The sequence below is a fragment of the Giraffa tippelskirchi genome, chromosome 10 (genome assembly GCF_054371585.1).
Source record: "Giraffa tippelskirchi isolate mGirTip1 chromosome 10, T2T-mGirTip1v1.2.pri, whole genome shotgun sequence".
Taxonomy (NCBI): Eukaryota; Metazoa; Chordata; class Mammalia; order Artiodactyla; family Giraffidae; genus Giraffa; species Giraffa tippelskirchi.
In genome coordinates this window covers 130,352,888-130,370,597 of record NC_137284.1, presented here as the reverse complement: position 1 = coordinate 130,370,597, position 17,710 = coordinate 130,352,888, and the positions used below count along the sequence as shown (strand labels likewise).

Here is a 17,710-nt window from a genome sequence, read left to right as displayed (position 1 = left end):
TCCAAGGAGTAAGCGTCTTTTAATTTCATGGCTGCAGTCACCATCAGCAGTGATTCTGGAGCCCAAAAAAATAAAGTCTGACACTGTTTCCCCATCTATGTCCCATGGAGTGATGGGACCAGATCCTCCTTCACCTTCATCAAGAGGCTCTTTAGTTCTTCTTCACTCTCTGCCATAAGGGTGGTGTCATCCGCATATCTGAGGTTATTGATATTTCTTCCGGCAATCTTGATTCCAGCTTGTGTTTCTTCCAGCCCAGCGTTTCTCATGATGTACTCCGCATATAAGTTAAACAAGCAGGGTGACAATATACAGCCTTGACGGACTCCTTTGCCTATTTGGAACCAGTCTGTTGTTCCATGTCCAGTTCTAACTGTTGCTTCCTGACCTGCATACAGGTTTCTCAAGAGACAGGTCAGATGGTCTGGTATGCCCATCTCTTTCAGAATTTTCCACAGTTTATTGTGATCCACACAGTCAAAGGCTTTGGCATAGTCAATAAAGCAGAAATAGATGTTTTTCTGGAACTCTCTTGCTTTTTCGATGATCCAGCGGATATTGGCAATTTGATCTCTGGTTCCTCTGCCTTTTCTAAAACCAGCTTGAACATCTGGAAGTTCACGGTTCATGTATTGCTGAAGCCTGGCTTGGAGAATTTTGAGCATTACTTTACTAGCATGTGAGATGAGTGCAATTGTGCAGTAGTTTGAGCATTCTTTGGCATTGCCTTTCTTTGGGATTGGAGCGAAAACTGACCTTTTCCAGTCCTGTGGCCACTGCTGAGTTTTCCAAATTTGCTGGCATATCGAGTGCAGCACTTTCACAGCATCATCTTTCAAGATTTGAAATAGTTCAACTGGAATTTATATTTCCTTTGATCTGTTCATAAAATCATAAACAATGTCTCCACTCTTTACATTATAGTAATTTTAAGAGTCTGGTATTTCTACTCTTAAAATTACTATAATGTAAAGAGTAGAGACATTGTTTATGATTTTATGAACAGATCAAAGGAAATATAAATTATCTCCTGAGACCAGGAAGCAATTGTTTTGTCCTGGTTTCTTCATAGACCTACAGGTTGAAAATTCCTCTTCATGAAATGATAATAATTGAAATTAGGGACAGGAAGAATGGTGGAAGTTTGGAGAACCCTCCTTCTGAATGGAGTCAAAGCAGAGAAAAATTTCTGAAATTATTTGTAAAAAAAAAATGGTAAGTTTTGAAATGTACTTTAAAAATAGCTTACCATCTGTATTAGTTATCTATTGCTGCATAACAAATCACCCCAAAGCTTAACAGCTTAAGGCAAATAACATTCTCTCACATCATTTTTAAGGATTAACAATCCAGGCTCAGGGCTTCCCTGGTGGTTTAGTGGTCAAGAATCCACCTGCCAATGCAGGGGACATGAGTTCGATCCCTGCCCCGGGAAGATCCCACATACCTCAGGACAACTAGACCCCTGTGCTGCAATTACTGAACCCACACTCTAGAGCCTGCTAGCCAAAACTACTGAAGCTTGCACATCACAGTTTGCCCCACTCGTGCAACTAGAGAAAGTCCGCTCGCAGCAGTGAAGACCCAGAGCAGTCAAAAATAAATAAATATATAATTAAAAAAAAAAAAGAATCCAGGTACAGCTCTACTGGGTGGTTCTGGCTCAGGGTCTCTCAAGAGGCTGCAGCTGAGCTGTTGGCTGGCATTTCAGTCTTTGATGCCTTGCATGGGGCCTGAGGGTCTGTTTCCAAAATCATTCACACGTGTACTCCTTCAGTTTTTCACCATGTGCTGCTCATGACATGGCTTCTTCCAGTGTAAGTGATCCAGGATGGAGGCTGCAGGCTTTTATAAGCTATCTTCAGAGCAGCACCCCTTGACCTCCACTGTGGTCTGCTGGTCACACTGACCAACTCTGGTGTCATGTGGGACCTGACTATACACGGATGTGAGTACTAGGAGTCAAAGCTCTTTGGGAGTCATGAGCTTTGGAAAGTGGTTACCACCCATCCTTCATTCAGTTGTTGATGCATTCACTCATTTGTAAACATCCACCAAGTTCCCTTTATGTGCCAGAAACTGTGTTAGATCCTAGAGATAAAATAACCAAAATAGACACAGTTTCTACTCATGGAGACAAAGTATCAGACATTTACAGTGGTTAAAGCTATATTGGGCTTCCTAGGTGGCACTAGTGATAAAGAACATGCCTGCCAATGCAGGAGACGTAAGAGATGTGGATTCGATCCCAGGGTCAGGAAGATCTCCTGGAGGAGGGCATGGAAATCCATTCCAGTATTCTTGCCTGGAGAATCCTCACGGACAAAGGAGCCTGGTGGGCTACAGTCCACAGGGTCGCAAAGAGTCAAACGTGACTGAAAGGACAACAGTAGCAGCAGTTATAATAAAGAAGTCCATAGGCTGTCTCACAGGCTCCCATAGTATTGTGTACTTCTTCAACACATTTCTGGTGCTTGTTTGACTCCACGGGTACAGGGAACATTCCCACACCAACAAATAATACACTTCCTCTTCTCAGATAATCTTCATTTCCATTCCACCTTACTACACACTCTATGCAGACCATGGAACTTTTCTTCATCTAAAGCCTTTCACCTCCAAAAGCACTTATTTAGATAATCCAGGACTTCCCTCGTGTTATAGTGGATAAGAATCTGCCTGCCAACGCAGAGCACATGGGTTCAATCCCTGTTTCGGGAAGATCCCACATGCCACAGATCAATTAAGCCCATGTGCCACACCTACTGAGCCTGCAGGCCGCAACTGCTGAAATCTGTGTGCCTAGAGTCTGTGCTCTGCAACAAGAGAAGCCACTGCAGTGAGAAACCTGCATGCTGCAACAAAGAGTGGCCCCTGTTCATCACAATTAGAAAAAACCCTCACAGAGCAAATGAAGACTCAGTGCAGCCGAAAATAAATAAATACATAAACAATCTGTTAAGCACAATTGATAGTCTCAACTTCCTTACAAAACTAATTGTAGTAGGATTGTGCTTCAACAGTTATGATTTCTAGTTCACTTATCCATACTTTATTCACATCTATTAGATTTCTCCTGTCTCCTCTCCACTTTCTATCCTCTTAAGTCTCTACAATCCATCATTTTTAGTTTATTGTTCCAATATTCCAATTTCACTTCCCCTTATTTTGCAAAACTTCAAACTAGGAAGAACCCAATTGTCTGAATTTTTTTTAATGCCTTTAAGTGAAAGCTAGAGCACTACAAGAAAATTTAAAACAGGGTAAATGGGTTTCACTATAAATTTATAATTGTTAAATGCATAGGTATCCCAAGTATGCCAGAAACATGATCTCATTTTCCAAATCAGCTTGTTTTCCACTATACACCTCAGTGATTCCATTTCTTTTCCACTCTCCTTAAGTACCTGACCCATCTCCACTTTAATACCTTCAACTCTCAATAGAAAACTTCCAAAGAGGAAATAGAAATCACCACTTGGAATTTCCCCAGTCTCCTTTCACTGTATTTCCAAACATAATTTTGCATCTGTTCTGTCTTCCACCTCTTTTCACTTACTGAAGGAAATGCACTGCTCTGTTCCCATCCCTTCTATGTGCACATGGATCACACCTTCAGTCTAGGCTGACCCACATCAAAGATTACACACATCATTTCTCTGATATCTTTTTGGTTTCTTTCACAATGTCCTGAATCTTTGATTTCCTGCAAGGAGCAAGGTGTTCTCAAATTTCTAACAGCGGGAACCTCCTTAGGTGGCACCAACCTTGATTTCCGACTGGAACAATCGTCTAAAAAAGGAAAGTGAAAAGTGATGGCATGTATGTCATAAATCTAAAGAGAACAGAGGAGAGTTCTGCAGCTTGTACTACCTGGGTGATGCCAGCCTCCTGTCCTCCAGGAATACTAGCCAGCGAGTTGTGCTGAAGTTTGCTGCTACCACTGGGGCCACTCCTATTGCTGGCTGCTTTACTCCTGGAACCTTCAGTGACCAGATCCAGGCAGGCTTCCCAGAGCCACCACTGCCGGTGCCTCCCGATCCCAGAACTGATCAGTAGCCTCTCACAGATGCGTCTTAATATGAACCCACCCACTATTGCTCTGTGTGACACAAGCTCTCCTCTGCACCATGTGGGCATCGCCATCATCGTGGGAACAACACAGGAGCCCACTCCCAAGTCTGCAATAGTGGATTCTGGCTGCAGAAGTTCTGCGCATGTGCAGCATCATTCCCTAGCGCGAGATCAGCACGATCTCTACTTCCGCGGCGATGCTGACGAGGCAGAAAAGGAAGAGCAGCCATTGCTGGAAAGTCTGAGACCAGGGAGGAATTTTGGGTGAATGGAGTGCTCCAGCTCCCAAACGTACTGCTGCTCCTCCCGAGGTCACCTGAGAAGGCGCAGTTCCCTCCCGAAGATGGAGCCTCAGCCCAGCCGTGAAGGACAGGTCTGCAGTCCCCACGGCGCTGGCCACTGAATGGGTAGGAATAACCACAGAGTGGTCTTAAGCTGTTTTCTCACAGAGTCGAACACAAAATTGAAGTAAGGTTGACAGGAGATAAACAGTTTCTTTATAACCAACCAACCAACAAACGAAAAAGAAATTTAATTTTTGATCGACTAATGTTTACAAGCAAAAAATTACATCATTAAAGTATTAGAGGAAATGATAATATAATTATCATCATATTATAAATGGTAGTATAATTATTAATGATAATGATAGTTTTCTTGACTTTAGAATCAAGGTCCCAAAACCCAGAATCTACCCAATGAAGCTAAGTAATATTAATATTGTTAGCTAATTGTTATGATTAATAAGTATCAGGAGAAACAAGATAGGAGAAATACAATTCATATAATATTCTAAGAGTTGTTTTAAAAACCTATACAGACCTTATTCAAATCAATAAGAAAAAACTAAGAACTTGATAAGAGTATTGGGCAAAGGATATAAACAGGTTTAATCCAAGCTCTAAAGCCCAAGTGGCCCCCAGTAGACTGAAGTTGTGAGCCCGAAGCCCAGGGAAGAATCTTTTGAATAGAATCACATTCTGCCTGAGATAGATCCTAGGGAGGCTTGAGGTGAGGCCCCTGGGCATTCCTTTAGGATGTTATTGTTGACCTTTGGCCAAAAAGTTTAGCAGGAGTATTGGGGAATAGAGGTAGGGTTCCAGTGTGCTGTTGAGTGTAGCAGCAGACTTATAGAAGCAAAGGCAGGAATGTGGGTGACTGTCAAGAACTTGAATAACATCAGGAAGGAAAGACAGAGCAGGAGACAAGAGGGAGACATGGTTACTAGAAGCCTTTTTTTTTTTTTAAGTGAAAGTCGCTCAGTCATGTCTCACTCTTTGCAACCCCATGGACTATAGAGTCCATGGAATTCTCCAGGCCAGAATACTGGAGTTTGTTCCCTTCTCTAGGAGATCTTCCCAACCCAGGGATGGAACCCAGGTCTCCTGCATTGCAGGTAGATTCTTTACCAGCTGAGCCACAAGGGAAGCCACCTCCCCTTTTTTTAAGGACAGGAAAAATTAAGCATTTTTGCAGATTGAACAGAAGGAGTCCCTGGAGAAATTTCTAAAAGAATGGATAATTAATGAAGCAAGAATCTGGAGGAGAATAGAAAAACCTTATGAATTTTTGATAAAGATTAAGGTGCTTTAACTGTAAAGCTCCTATTTTAAATAAGTCTAGCAAATGCATGCTTTAACCTGAAGAGATATAACTAAATAAGTGCTCCTGCTGTGTTCCCACAGCATCCTCTCCCCATGGATTCTCCTCTTTCCCCTTTTATCTCTGTAACTGTTTACAAGCCTGTCTCCCCAGCCACCCCTTCCCTTCCCTGCGTCGCCTGTTCAGAGGAGGGCCTGATGTTTGAGAAATGGATGAGACTCTTCAGCATGGCTCAAGAGCTTTGCATTTGCCAACTCAGACCAAGTTTTATAAATAATACAAAATTTCAACGGCTCTGGGAGGAGTCAACCAAAATGATGCTGTTGGGGAAAATAGAAGGTATGTAAGATTAAAAAAAAAAATTCTAAAAGACAGTCCCATCACTCTTCTTCCCTATAACCTAACAATTAAATAAGGGAGAAATATTAGTAAGTGAGAAAACAAGGAAATAAGTTGAACAGTATATTAACAATTACTGATGATAAAGGCCTCAACTGTAGAAAGTTAGTGAATTTAAATGTTTGGTGCCTCAGGAAATATTTTCCAGATTATTAAACCCATTCTCCTCTATCCCAGTGAGAGGGTTCCTCCCCTTCTTCAGCAGAAGTCTTATAAAGAATAATTGCTACAGCTCTTCAGATGTGATTTCATAACTCTGGAGTCAGTTTAAAGAAATCTTACGCCTCCCATTTATACTGCAGTTGTATAGCTTATTTTTCTGATGAAAAAATAGGCCCAGGAGATATATGACAATTCATGACAATTATTTGTGATGGTAAATTTATTTGAAGTTTTTATTGATTTTATTATTATTTTTTCTTGTCTTGGAATGAAATGGTTGGAGAATTGGAGTTGAGCTGAGCAGTCCTCTTATGTTATGCTGTTTGTCAGTGGGTGCACATGTATGCACATGTAGGGGTGTGTATGCATCCAGGGGACAGGTTTGATTACCTTTTGCTGCCACATTTCTTACACTATCCCTTTACTTTCTGAATTTTTGATGTAAGACAGTTGATCAATGTGAAAATATAGAGCTAGCAAAGGTACCATTATAAAAACTATTGTTGTTGTTCTTTAGTCATGTCTGACTCTTTGTGACCCCATGGACTATAGCCTCCCAGGCTCCTCTGTCCATGGAATTCTCCAGGCAAGAAAACAGGAGTGAGTTGCCATTTCCTTCTCCAGGGGATCTTCCCGACCCAGGGATCAAACCTGCGTCTCCTACTTGACAGTTGGATTCTTTACCAATGAGACAACTGAGAGGCCCCAATAAGAACTATTAGGTCCACTTAAAAATGATTTATAGTCATAAGAGGCTGACAAGATCCTTAGTTGAAAAAGGCAACACAGCAAAGAAACATGAGAAATAATGGAAAAAAGTGGAAAGCCTGAAAATACACTTACAAAAACCCTGCTATACTGACATTTCCACAACTCAAGTTCTATGAGATGCTCTGTCTCTCTGTCTCTCTGTCTCTGTCTCTCTCACACACAAACACACTTGTTATTCTGCAGTTTAAAACTACACACAGCAGAAGAAAACTGTTATTGATTATAACACTATAGATTATAGGGAGGTTTCTGTGACTCCACTCAGTAAGAAACCCGTCTGTCTGCCTGGCAGAGTAGGATCCCATATACCTGCTTATGAGGGTTAAATGCTGCAGAGAGGACGGATAGGGTTGATGAGGGGAAGGTGGGCACGGACTAGAGATATAGCTATAAACTTAGGCCAGAGAAAAGCAGGAGTATTTTCTGAAAAATTGGCTAGATCTGTGGTTGGTTCTATTGTGGTGCAGTCAGATGACTCTGCAGTAATGATCACAGTGATCAGTGAAAATCTTCACTCTCTCTTCATGCCTTTGGTGGCTGACAGTAGACAAATAGCTGCCACAGCAGGTGAAATTCTCACATACTCTCTTAGAAAAGATGCTGGTCTCTCTGATAAAGAAATGGTTGCACACTTATCATCAGGGAAATTCAAAACAAAACCAGGATACATCACTTCACATCTGTTAGAATAGCTACTGTCCAGAAGACAAGAGACAACAGCTGCTGGCGAGGATGTAGTCAAAAGAGAATCTTCTTTTTTTAATTTTATTTTTAAAATTATCTAATTTTTACTTTTCTCCAGAGGAAAGCATTCTAAGATTTACTCCTTTAAACACTAATTCTTATAAAAGTTTTTTCTGAAAAGGGAATATTTATACACTGTTGGTGGAAATGTAAATTAGTCCAGCCACGATAGAACATAATAGGGAGGGTCCTCAAAACACTAAAATAGATCTACCATATGATCCAGAATTTCCTCTCTGGATATATATTGATACCTTAGGGAAATAAAAACTGGATTTCAATGAAATATATATACATGATTATGTTTATTGTAGCATTATTCATAGTGGACAAGATATGTAAACTACACAAATGCTCATTGATGGATGAATAGATAAGAAGTGTGCTACATATACACATTGGAATATTATTTAGCAATGGGAAGAGAAGATGTTTTTCTACTTGTGACAACAGGGATGGACTTTGAGTGCATTATGCTAAGTGAGATAAGTTAGATAAAGATAAGTACTGTATCGTATCACTTATATGTGGAACCTAAAAGAAGTGAAAGCTGTAAAAAACAGAGTAAAATGATGGTGATTAGAGAAAGGAGATAGAGGGACAAGAGTGATGGTGTTTAAGGGCACAAACTTGCAACAATTAGCAAGTAAACCATAAAGATCAATACAATGATATGGATATTATACTGATTATATTATTGTATCACTGTATTATTGATATGTACAATAATATCCTACTACAAGAAAAAAAGAAACGGTTACAGGTCAATAATAGATTGGTCAATTAAACACCTTTTTCTAGCTGACTAGTTTTACAAAACACAATTCCTTTGCATTATTTTGCAGTATATGGTGTTGTAGCAACCTGGTGTTGTAGCCAACAGTGGAGCTTTTGTAGTCCTCTTGTTATGTGATGTTTCTTGGAATGAGTATGGTTGAAATGATATAATTAGAAATAATTGATGGAGAATGCATTAACATAATATATATACCCCCCAAATATCTTCTCATACTTTCAATTTGCTGAAGCACTAAAAAGTTGATTGTTAAGTTAGAAATGTCTGGAAACAGTGTAGTACATCAGAATTCCTTCTGTCACATCAAAGTGGTAATGAAGTCCACCCAACAAATAGTCCAGGCCATACAGCAATGAGTAAAAGAAATCATGTCAGATAAGCCAGACATAATTTACTGCTTTCTGATTGTGAAATGAAAGTGAAAGTAAAGTTGCTTAGTTGTGTCCGACTCTTTGCAACCCCATGGACTGTAGCCCACCAGGCTCCTACATCCATGGAATTTTCCAGGCAAGAGTACTGGAGTGTGTTGCCATTTCCTTCTCCAAAGGGTCTTCCTGACCCAGGGATTGAACCCAGGTCTCCCACATTGTAGGCAGATGCTTTTACTGTCTGAGCCACCAGGGAAGTGAAGTACAGTCATACAATCTCCTGGGAAAGATAACTTCATTTAAATTTGGAATACTTTAAAATTTCCAGAGATAAAGCTATTGGTAAGATAATATTAGATACTGAAGATAATGAAAAGAAAAATTTCTAGATATCATTCCGTATGAATAGAATCCTTCAATACCATTTAACAGGAAGTTTTTAGCATATCATCTTGAATGACTACTAAAGATATGATGGTTGAGATATGACTGCATGTAGGTATATAAATTGTAAGGTTGATATGTTTAAAACTGTTCACAGATCAGTTCTATTTTAAGATGACAGTTTCTGGCACTTGGATGGTCACATTTGATTCATTAGAATTCTCTGTGAAGTCTGATTTTACTACAGTAGTTATAAGTGGTGATTAAAATGTACAAGTATTATGTTGCAGTATGAGGTTCTTACACAACTAATGAAATTGACTAAGTCATTCATATAAATAGAGGAGAACTTGGATGTGGTGCTCTGATAGATAAAACTTTATATACGGTTACTTACAGAGATGTTGTTTTCAATTAAGAATCACGTTTGAGTTCCTTGAATCAAATGGGTTATCTATAGAAGCACTCTCTAATAGAACTCTGTGATGATTAAAATGTTCTATATCTGTGTTGTCCACTATGGTAGCTACCAGCCATATGTAGCTCCTGAACTCTTGAATGTGGCTAGCAATCCAAGAAACTGACTTTTTAAATTTATCTATGTTTAAGTCTGAATTTCAATGGCCACATGTGACCGATGGTTACATTTTTAGAACAATGCAAGTCCATGGCATTGACCTTACTGGACATAAAGTGAATGCAGGGGTTCCGACCTCATCTGCTCTTGCAAGTGTGACAATGTGATTAATTAATCATGAAACAATGCTGAAGAGGGTAAAATAGGAGATTATCATTTGTTGATATAGTTAATGGGAGTTGAATATTAAAATGGTCATATGAATTTTAAGTTAGTCACTTAGTCGTGTCCAACTCTTTGTAGCCCGCCAGACTCCTCTGTTCATGAAATTCACTAGGCAATAAATAATACTGGAGCAGGTAGCTATTCCCTTCTCCAAGGGATCAAACCCAAGTTTCTTTCATTGCAGGCAGATTCTTTACCATCTGAGCCACCAGGAAAGCCCCCCAAAATTAGTCGCTCAGACATGAAGAGCTGACTCATTTTAAAAGACACTGATGCTGGAAAAGATTGAGGGCAGAAGGAGAAGCAGGCAACAGAGCATGAGATGGTTGGATAGTATCACGGACTCAATGGACATGAGTCTGAGCAAACTCCAGGAGATAGTAAAGGATAGGGAAGCCTCGCACGCTGCAGTCCATGGGGTCTCAAAGAGTTGGACACGATTTAGTAAATGAACAACAAAAATGACTTTTACTGATTTCAATAAGGGTATAGCTGTAATGCATCCAGTATTAAATTTCCAGGGACACCAATAAAATTTTAATGGAAGTCATTCACAAACCTCAGTAGTAAAACAGATATAGCAGATAATGAAAAAACAATTCTAAGCCCTTGAGCATCTAGAAAATAAAACAAACCTGCTGTAGAAACTGTCCAGATTCCATTATCAAAAATGATGTTACTTCCTTGCACTGGAAAAAAATCTAATTTTAAAACCTCCAGTAAAAAAAAGGAGTATAATTCATCAGTTTAATGAAGAAATGTTTTCTTTATTTGGATGAATTAAGAGGCTTCATTCTTAGCATCTTTAAAGATAATTAGGTACTGCAGTTATCTGAAGAAGTTTACACTAATGCAGTAATTGACATTGAAGACTTTGGAGTACTAATAAAGCTGTATCCATGCATGATTGCTATATTCCTTCACATTATCCTGCCCAGTCAGTCTTAGAAAATATCCCACTATCCTACAAGTAGAACCTGGCCAAGAAATCCAGATGAAAAAATTTGGATGTAATCTGGCTGGTGAAACAATGAGGCATTATAATAAAGTAATTCAGTTTTCCGCTATAACTCCTGTCAAAACGCTAAATGATAGAAGTATAGGCATAGAAGAGGCATTTCCTCAGTTATTATTTAATTCTTCTTCCCCAGGATTTCTTAAATAATTATAGGATAGAATTCACCACACCAACAAAGACAGCAACATTTCAGGAGTATATTGTAGTGTATAGATTTATGTTAAATAAATATATACTAATATTTTTATAAAAGTGAAATAGAGGGAAAAACAATAATAGAAACAAAGAGAAGGACCTAAGCAGTATGAAAATAGAACAGAAATATTTGAAACCTAGCAATGAATTTCTACTGGAAAAATATATCTGAGGAAATTTCTGGGAAATTAACACAGACATAAAAGGATGGAAAAATATGAAAGATCAGTTTAGTTCAGTTCAGTTACTCAGTCGTGTCCAATTCTTTGCAACCCCATGGTCTACAGCACACCTGGCTTCCCTGTCCATCACCAGTTCCTGGAGCTTGCTAAAACTCATGTCCATAGAGTCAGTGATACCATCCAACCAGCTCATCCTCCGTTGTCCCCTTCTCCTGACTTCAATCTTTCCCAGCATCAGGGTCTTTTCTAAAGAGTCAGTTCTTCACATCAGGTGGCAAAGTGTTGGAGCTTCAGCTTCAGCATCAGTCCTTCCAGTGAATATTCAGAATTGATTTGTTTTAATATTGACTGGTTTGATTTCCTGGCAGTCCAAGGGACTCTCAGGAGTCTTCTCCAACACCGCAGTTCAAAAACATCAATTCTTTGGCGCTCAGCTTTCTTTATGGTCCAATTCTCACATCCATACATGACTACCGAAAAAACCATAGCTTTGACTAGACAGACCTTTGTGGCAAACTAATGCTTCTGCTTTTTAATATGCTATCTAGGTTTGTCATAGCTTTTCGTAATAGGTTAAGATAAAGATAGATTATAGATTTTCTTGGAAATAATGCATCCTCATCTAGAATATAACACAATTTTTTAGATGCAGATCAGAAGAAAAATGAAATGAATCATCATTTTAAAACAAGAAGTTAACTTACTGTTACAATCATTTTACAGTGAGTCAGATCTTTATGTTGTATACCTGAAACTCATACCGTGATGTGTGTCAATTATATATTGATAAAACCAGAAAAAAAACCAGAAGAGGGTATAAGCTACTATGAACAAGGATCAGGAGAGAAAACAAACAACAGCACTAGACCCTCAGAGTTACAGATTTAGTAATTATTAGAAATAGATTATAATAACTTCTGAATACAAATTTAAGGAAATTAAAATATAAAGCCACCAAAATAAGCAAATCATAAGATCTAAATAGCAAGGTAAATCTGCAGAACAAACCAGAAATTCAAAACAAAAATCACTGAAACTGCAAAACAGATCTAAGAGATTATTGAGAATTCAGCAAAGAGAAGGAAAAAATAGAAGACAAGTTAGGACATAGGAAGGCTAGAATGAGAAAGAGTTGCATATACCTTATCAGAGCTATGAAAAGATAATAATGCAAGAATGGGAAGAAGTAATATTTGATGAGATAGTGGCTGAGAATTCCCCCAATTGAGGAGAGACATGAATTCTCAGATTCAGAAAGCACTCCAGATGCCAGAACAATGAATAAAAATAAACCCAATAAAAATTCCAATTCAAGACATATTTAACTAACTTTGAAACTCCAAAGATAAAGACATTAAAAAAAACTGGAGAGGAAAGGTAACTTACCTATAATGTAACGTCAGTTAGAGTTACCACAAGTCTCTCAGAAGCAACAATAAAAACCAGAAGATAATAAATTAATATCTCAACAAGTCTTGGAGAAAGAACTATCAACTTAGAATTATTGTATACTTGGCAAATTATCTCTCACCATTGAGAAAGATAACTTCAAATAAAAACAGATTTTATACAAGTACACATACTTAAGAGGAAATGTTACAGAAAGAAGACAAAAAATAAATCTATCTCAAACTAATTCAGACATACAGATAGGAATAAACAAATTAGAAATTTAAAAGCATGTGGGTTAACCACAAGTTATGAACCATAAATATCTGCCTTGTGGGGTTAGTAAACTAGATAAAACTTACGTCTGGACAAAGTGTTACATTTATATAGGAATTGTGTATAGGTGTTGAAGATGTATATGTTAAGTGTATGTGAAGAAGAAGATTGTTTAGTCACTGAGTCATATCTGACTCTTTTGTGACCCCATGGACTGTAGCCTACCAGGCTCCTCTGTCCCTGGGATTTCCCAGACAAGAATACTGAAGTGGCTTGCCATTTCCTTCTGCAGGGGAACTTTTCAACCCCGAGGAACAAACCTGCATCTCCTGCATAGGCTGTTCTTCACCACCGAGCCACCTGGGAAGCCTGAAGAAGAAGGTAGGCATTGATTGTTTTTTATTTTATAAATTAAATGTGCATGTTATTTTTTTAGAACACCAATTCACAATAAAAGTAGAGTATATAACATTCAAGTTAGTAGTATATGTAAAATATATATATGTATACAATTTAAAAATGCCACTAAAAAGCAAGAAAACAATAAAATGAGGGTTAAATATATCATGTAAATCCATGTAAATGGATTAACCTTCTCTTCCCTCCTATACACAGCTGAAAGATAGAGACTGTTGGGTTATAGGTTGCCTTCAGGAGATACCTATAACGCGTAAAGACACAGAACGTTGAATATACTTTTCAGAATTACCAAGTAAATTCAGATATTTTCCTTTTTCTTTTCTCCTACAAGCCATTCAAAAGCAATAAAGAGAATAAAAGCTAAAAATACAAAGGCCAGACTTTTCTGGTAAAATGAGGCAGTAAAGAAAACCTTAATCCCTAAAGTGATGAGAGAGCTGGGAAAACAGTAACCAGAACAAGAGTAGGAAGCAGGACCTCGCGTCCTCCAAGCTCAGAGAGTGGTGAAGAACACATCCTGTCCTAAATCTCTCATCTTCAGCAATTGAAAGGTGCTACATGAAATCCTTTATGACCTTTCTTTGTTTTTCTTCCAAGTTGGAGGAGTCAGGTTTAAACCAGGAACCGCACAACATAGAAGCCTCTTCTCTAGCAAGTAGGGTGGCCTCTCTAGCTGCAGTAGGAAGTCGTGTTTTATAAAATATTGTCCATTTCCACTGGGGGTCATAAAGAAAGGTCTTGCTAACCTGAAGCACTTCCCCTCCCTTCCCTCAAAAATGTGAGATCTTTTGTTTAGAAATTATTAAAAATTTTAAGATGGTGACAGAAGAGCATTAAATCAAGCACAGAGTCCTCTGTGCAAAGAACTTTGTACAACGGCACAGGCTGTGTGTCCACAAAGTTTTTTTCAATGGAATTCTCTTTCCCAGGAAAAAAAAAAAACCTCACCTCCTTAAAATATGAAGTAAGGAAGAACCAGAAGAGGGTTTAATTGGAGATACTACAAGAAAATGGAAGCAAGGGAAGAGGAAAACAAATTCACAAAAACAAAACCTTCACCAGAAAATGTTGCCATGAAACGCTGAGAAACTGTCAAATTTTAACCATGAAAAATAGAAAACATGAAGAAAAATGGGGGGTGGAGAGAGAGAGAACTTAATGAAGCATTTGCCTCTTTGCGGAAGAGTAGTGAAAGAAATGATGAGACAACAGATAATGAGAACTGAATTGGCCAAATGCCTGAAAACAGTAAAACATAGTATGAACCAGTAGTTCACAAGCCTAGCTGCATATTAGAACCACCTATGGAACTCTTGAGTCATGCCAGTGCCCCAAATCTGGGTGCATAGATTTTTCTTTAATAGTTCTGGGCTGGAGCCTGCACACTGGTATGTTTCAACATCTCCTGTGTGTGCCTGCTAAGTTGAAACCCATGGACTGTAGCCCTCCAGGCTCCTTTGTCCATGGGATTCTCCAGGCAAGAATACTGGAGTGAGTTGCCTTTCCCTTCTCCAGGGCATCTTCCCAACCCAGGGATTGAATCCGCGTCTCTTACATCTCCTGAATTGATAGGCAGATTCTTTACCTCTAGTGCCACCTGGGAAGCCCACAGATGACTAATGGGCAGCCAGCATTGATAACTACACACAACCAAAGGAAAAATTAAAAGGTACAGAGATAATTTAGCAAAAAAAATTAGGAGGATGGGAGATGGTGTACCAATTTCCTTATTTTTACTAGCTGAAGATAAATATAAGCCTGTAAAATCAATTAGTAGAAGTATAACTACACTTTTCAGCACAAATGGAAAAACTAAGAAAGATATTAGAGTTAACTAAAATTAGATAGAGGAAGAAATGAGCTGAGATAAAATAGATTTCTTTTTTTTGAAGGATATTTAGAAATATATTGACTAAAAATGAAAAAGACAAATTTAACATATGAGTTATAAGGGGAGCCAGTAGTACAGAATATAATATTTCTCTATTTTCAGGAGATGCATACATCAAAAACAAATAAAACAGAGTGAATAATTTTTTAAGATATCTTTAAAAGGTATGAAATAATTTTAATAAGACTATGACCATCCACATCTGTCATAAGGTAAATGTGACTTGTTTTAATTCACCTATTAAAATAAAAATAATTGCTCTCTTGATCACATAGTAAGTCCCAGTTCTATTATATATGTAGGTGTATATGTGTGCTGCTGCTGCTGCTGCTGCTTCTGCTAAGTCGCTTTAGTCGTGTCTGACTCTGTGTGACCCCATAGACGGCAGCCCACCAGGCTCTGCCGTCCCTGGGATTCTCCAGGCAAGAACACTGGAATGGGTTGCCATTTCCTTCTCCAATACTTGAAGGTGAAAAGTGAAAGTGAAGTCGCTCAGTCCTGTCTGACTCTTCGTGACCCCATGGACTGCAGCCTACCAGGCTCCTCCGTCCATGGGATTTTCCAGGCAAGAGTACTGGAGTGGGTTGCCGGTATGTGTGTAGGTATATGTATATAGAGAGAGTTTGGTTGTTTACCTCCACCTCATAGAGTAAGAAGGCTAGGGCATTTTATGCCACTCTTACTGAAGTTGGGTCAGGTTTCTAAAAATAAGTAAAAATACTAAGATAATTCATAATTTTAAAAAGTAGGCAAACATTTAATGTATTAATAACTAAACATTATTTTATGTGCTAGAAGATAAAAATTATATTTTTGTGAGGCTTTATGAATTGATACTTTTGAACTGTGGTGTTGGAGAAGACTCTTGAGAGTCCCTTGGACTGCAAGGAGATCCAACCAGTCCATCCTAGAGGAGATCAGTCCTGGGTGTTCATTGGAAGGACTGATGTTGAAGCTGAAAGTCCAATACTTTGGCCACCTGATGCGAAGAGCTGACTCATTGGAAAAGACCCTGATTCTGGGAAAGATTGAGGGCAGGAGGAGAAGGGGACGACAGAGGATGAGATTGCTGGATGGCATCATTGACTCTATGGACATGGGTTTGGGTGGACTCAGGGAGTTGGTGATGGACAGGGAGGCCTGGTGTGCTGCGATTCATGGGATCACAAGGAGTGACTGAACTGAACTGAGGCTTTATGAATTAATAGACTTCTCTGTCAAAGGACTGAAGGAAAAAAATTAAAGAAAATGATTATAATGTTTAATTTTATGTATTGTATTCTTTGAGTTGATTTTTATCCAAAAATGTTAAGCATAGTTTTAATTCATTTTATATGTTGGGTTTACACTGTTTTTTTCTGGATTATGGTGTCTATTTTAGACATTTATTTGTGTATACATTTATTTAAAAATTTGCAGGGAATATTTTTATTCTTTTAGAAGGGGGATTGTAAAGGAAAATAAAAAACTATTTCTCTCCTCACGACACTTAAAAAACTGACTACTTGGAGTTAGTGTAGACCCACAGGGCTTCCCTTGGTGGCTCAGATGGTAAAGCATCTACCTGCAATGCAGGAGACTCAGGTTTGATCTCTGGGTTGGGAAGATCCCCTGGAGAAGGAAATGGTAATTCACTCCAGTATTATTGCCTGGAGAATTCCATGGACAGAGGAGCCTGGCAGGGTACAGTCCATGGGATTGCAAAAAGTCGGTCACGACTAAGCAACTAGCACACACACAGGCTAAGGGCTCAGTCTCACAAATTGGCCCCCACTTCAGATGACAATGAAAAGTCCAGGCCTCCAGTACTTATGAATCTTCTGGGTATAAATCAGGGGTTCCCACAACCCCCTCTTTGGGTTCAATAATTTGCTAGAAGAGTTCACAGAACTCTGGAAAGTGCTGCACTTATTACCCATTTATAAAAGGGTGCAACTCAGGAGCAAGACATGGAAGGTGTGCATAGCACAAGGTATGGGGAAGGGGCAGGAGCTTCTGGTTTCATGTGGTCACCAATCAGAAGCTCTGTGCACCCCTTCATATTTAGGATTTTTTATGAATTTCCATTATGAAAGAATGATTTGTTGAAAACATTGGCCACAGGTGATTAAGTCAATCTCCAGCCCCTTTTCTTTCCCTAGTAAGGAGTTGAGGGGGTCTTTCCTTGTAGCTCAGTTAGTAAAGAATCTGCCTGCAATGCAGGAGACCCTGGGTTGGGAAGATCCCCTGGAGAAGGA

The 17,710-nt window shown here is 38.8% G+C and overlaps 1 long non-coding RNA gene and 1 pseudogene across 4 annotated transcripts in view; both read left to right on the top strand.

Moving 5' to 3' along the window:
• The first annotated feature begins 1,802 nt into the window (after nt 1–1,802).
• On the top strand, nt 1,803–4,238 carry LOC145522487 (small ribosomal subunit protein uS2 pseudogene; annotated as a pseudogene).
• A 46-nt stretch (nt 4,239–4,284) lies between these two features.
• Nucleotides 4,285–17,710, top strand: part of LOC145524008 (uncharacterized) — a 181,685-nt gene continuing 168,259 nt past the window's right edge. For 3 of the 4 annotated variants that reach the window (XR_014067018.1, XR_014067016.1, XR_014067017.1), the window contains exons 1-2: nt 4,285–4,481; nt 13,455–13,543. This is a non-coding gene — a long non-coding RNA (uncharacterized LOC145524008). Of the gene's footprint in view, nt 6,016–13,454; nt 13,544–17,710 lie in introns of all 4 variants that reach the window. The other variant, XR_014067019.1, reaches the window with a different exon arrangement.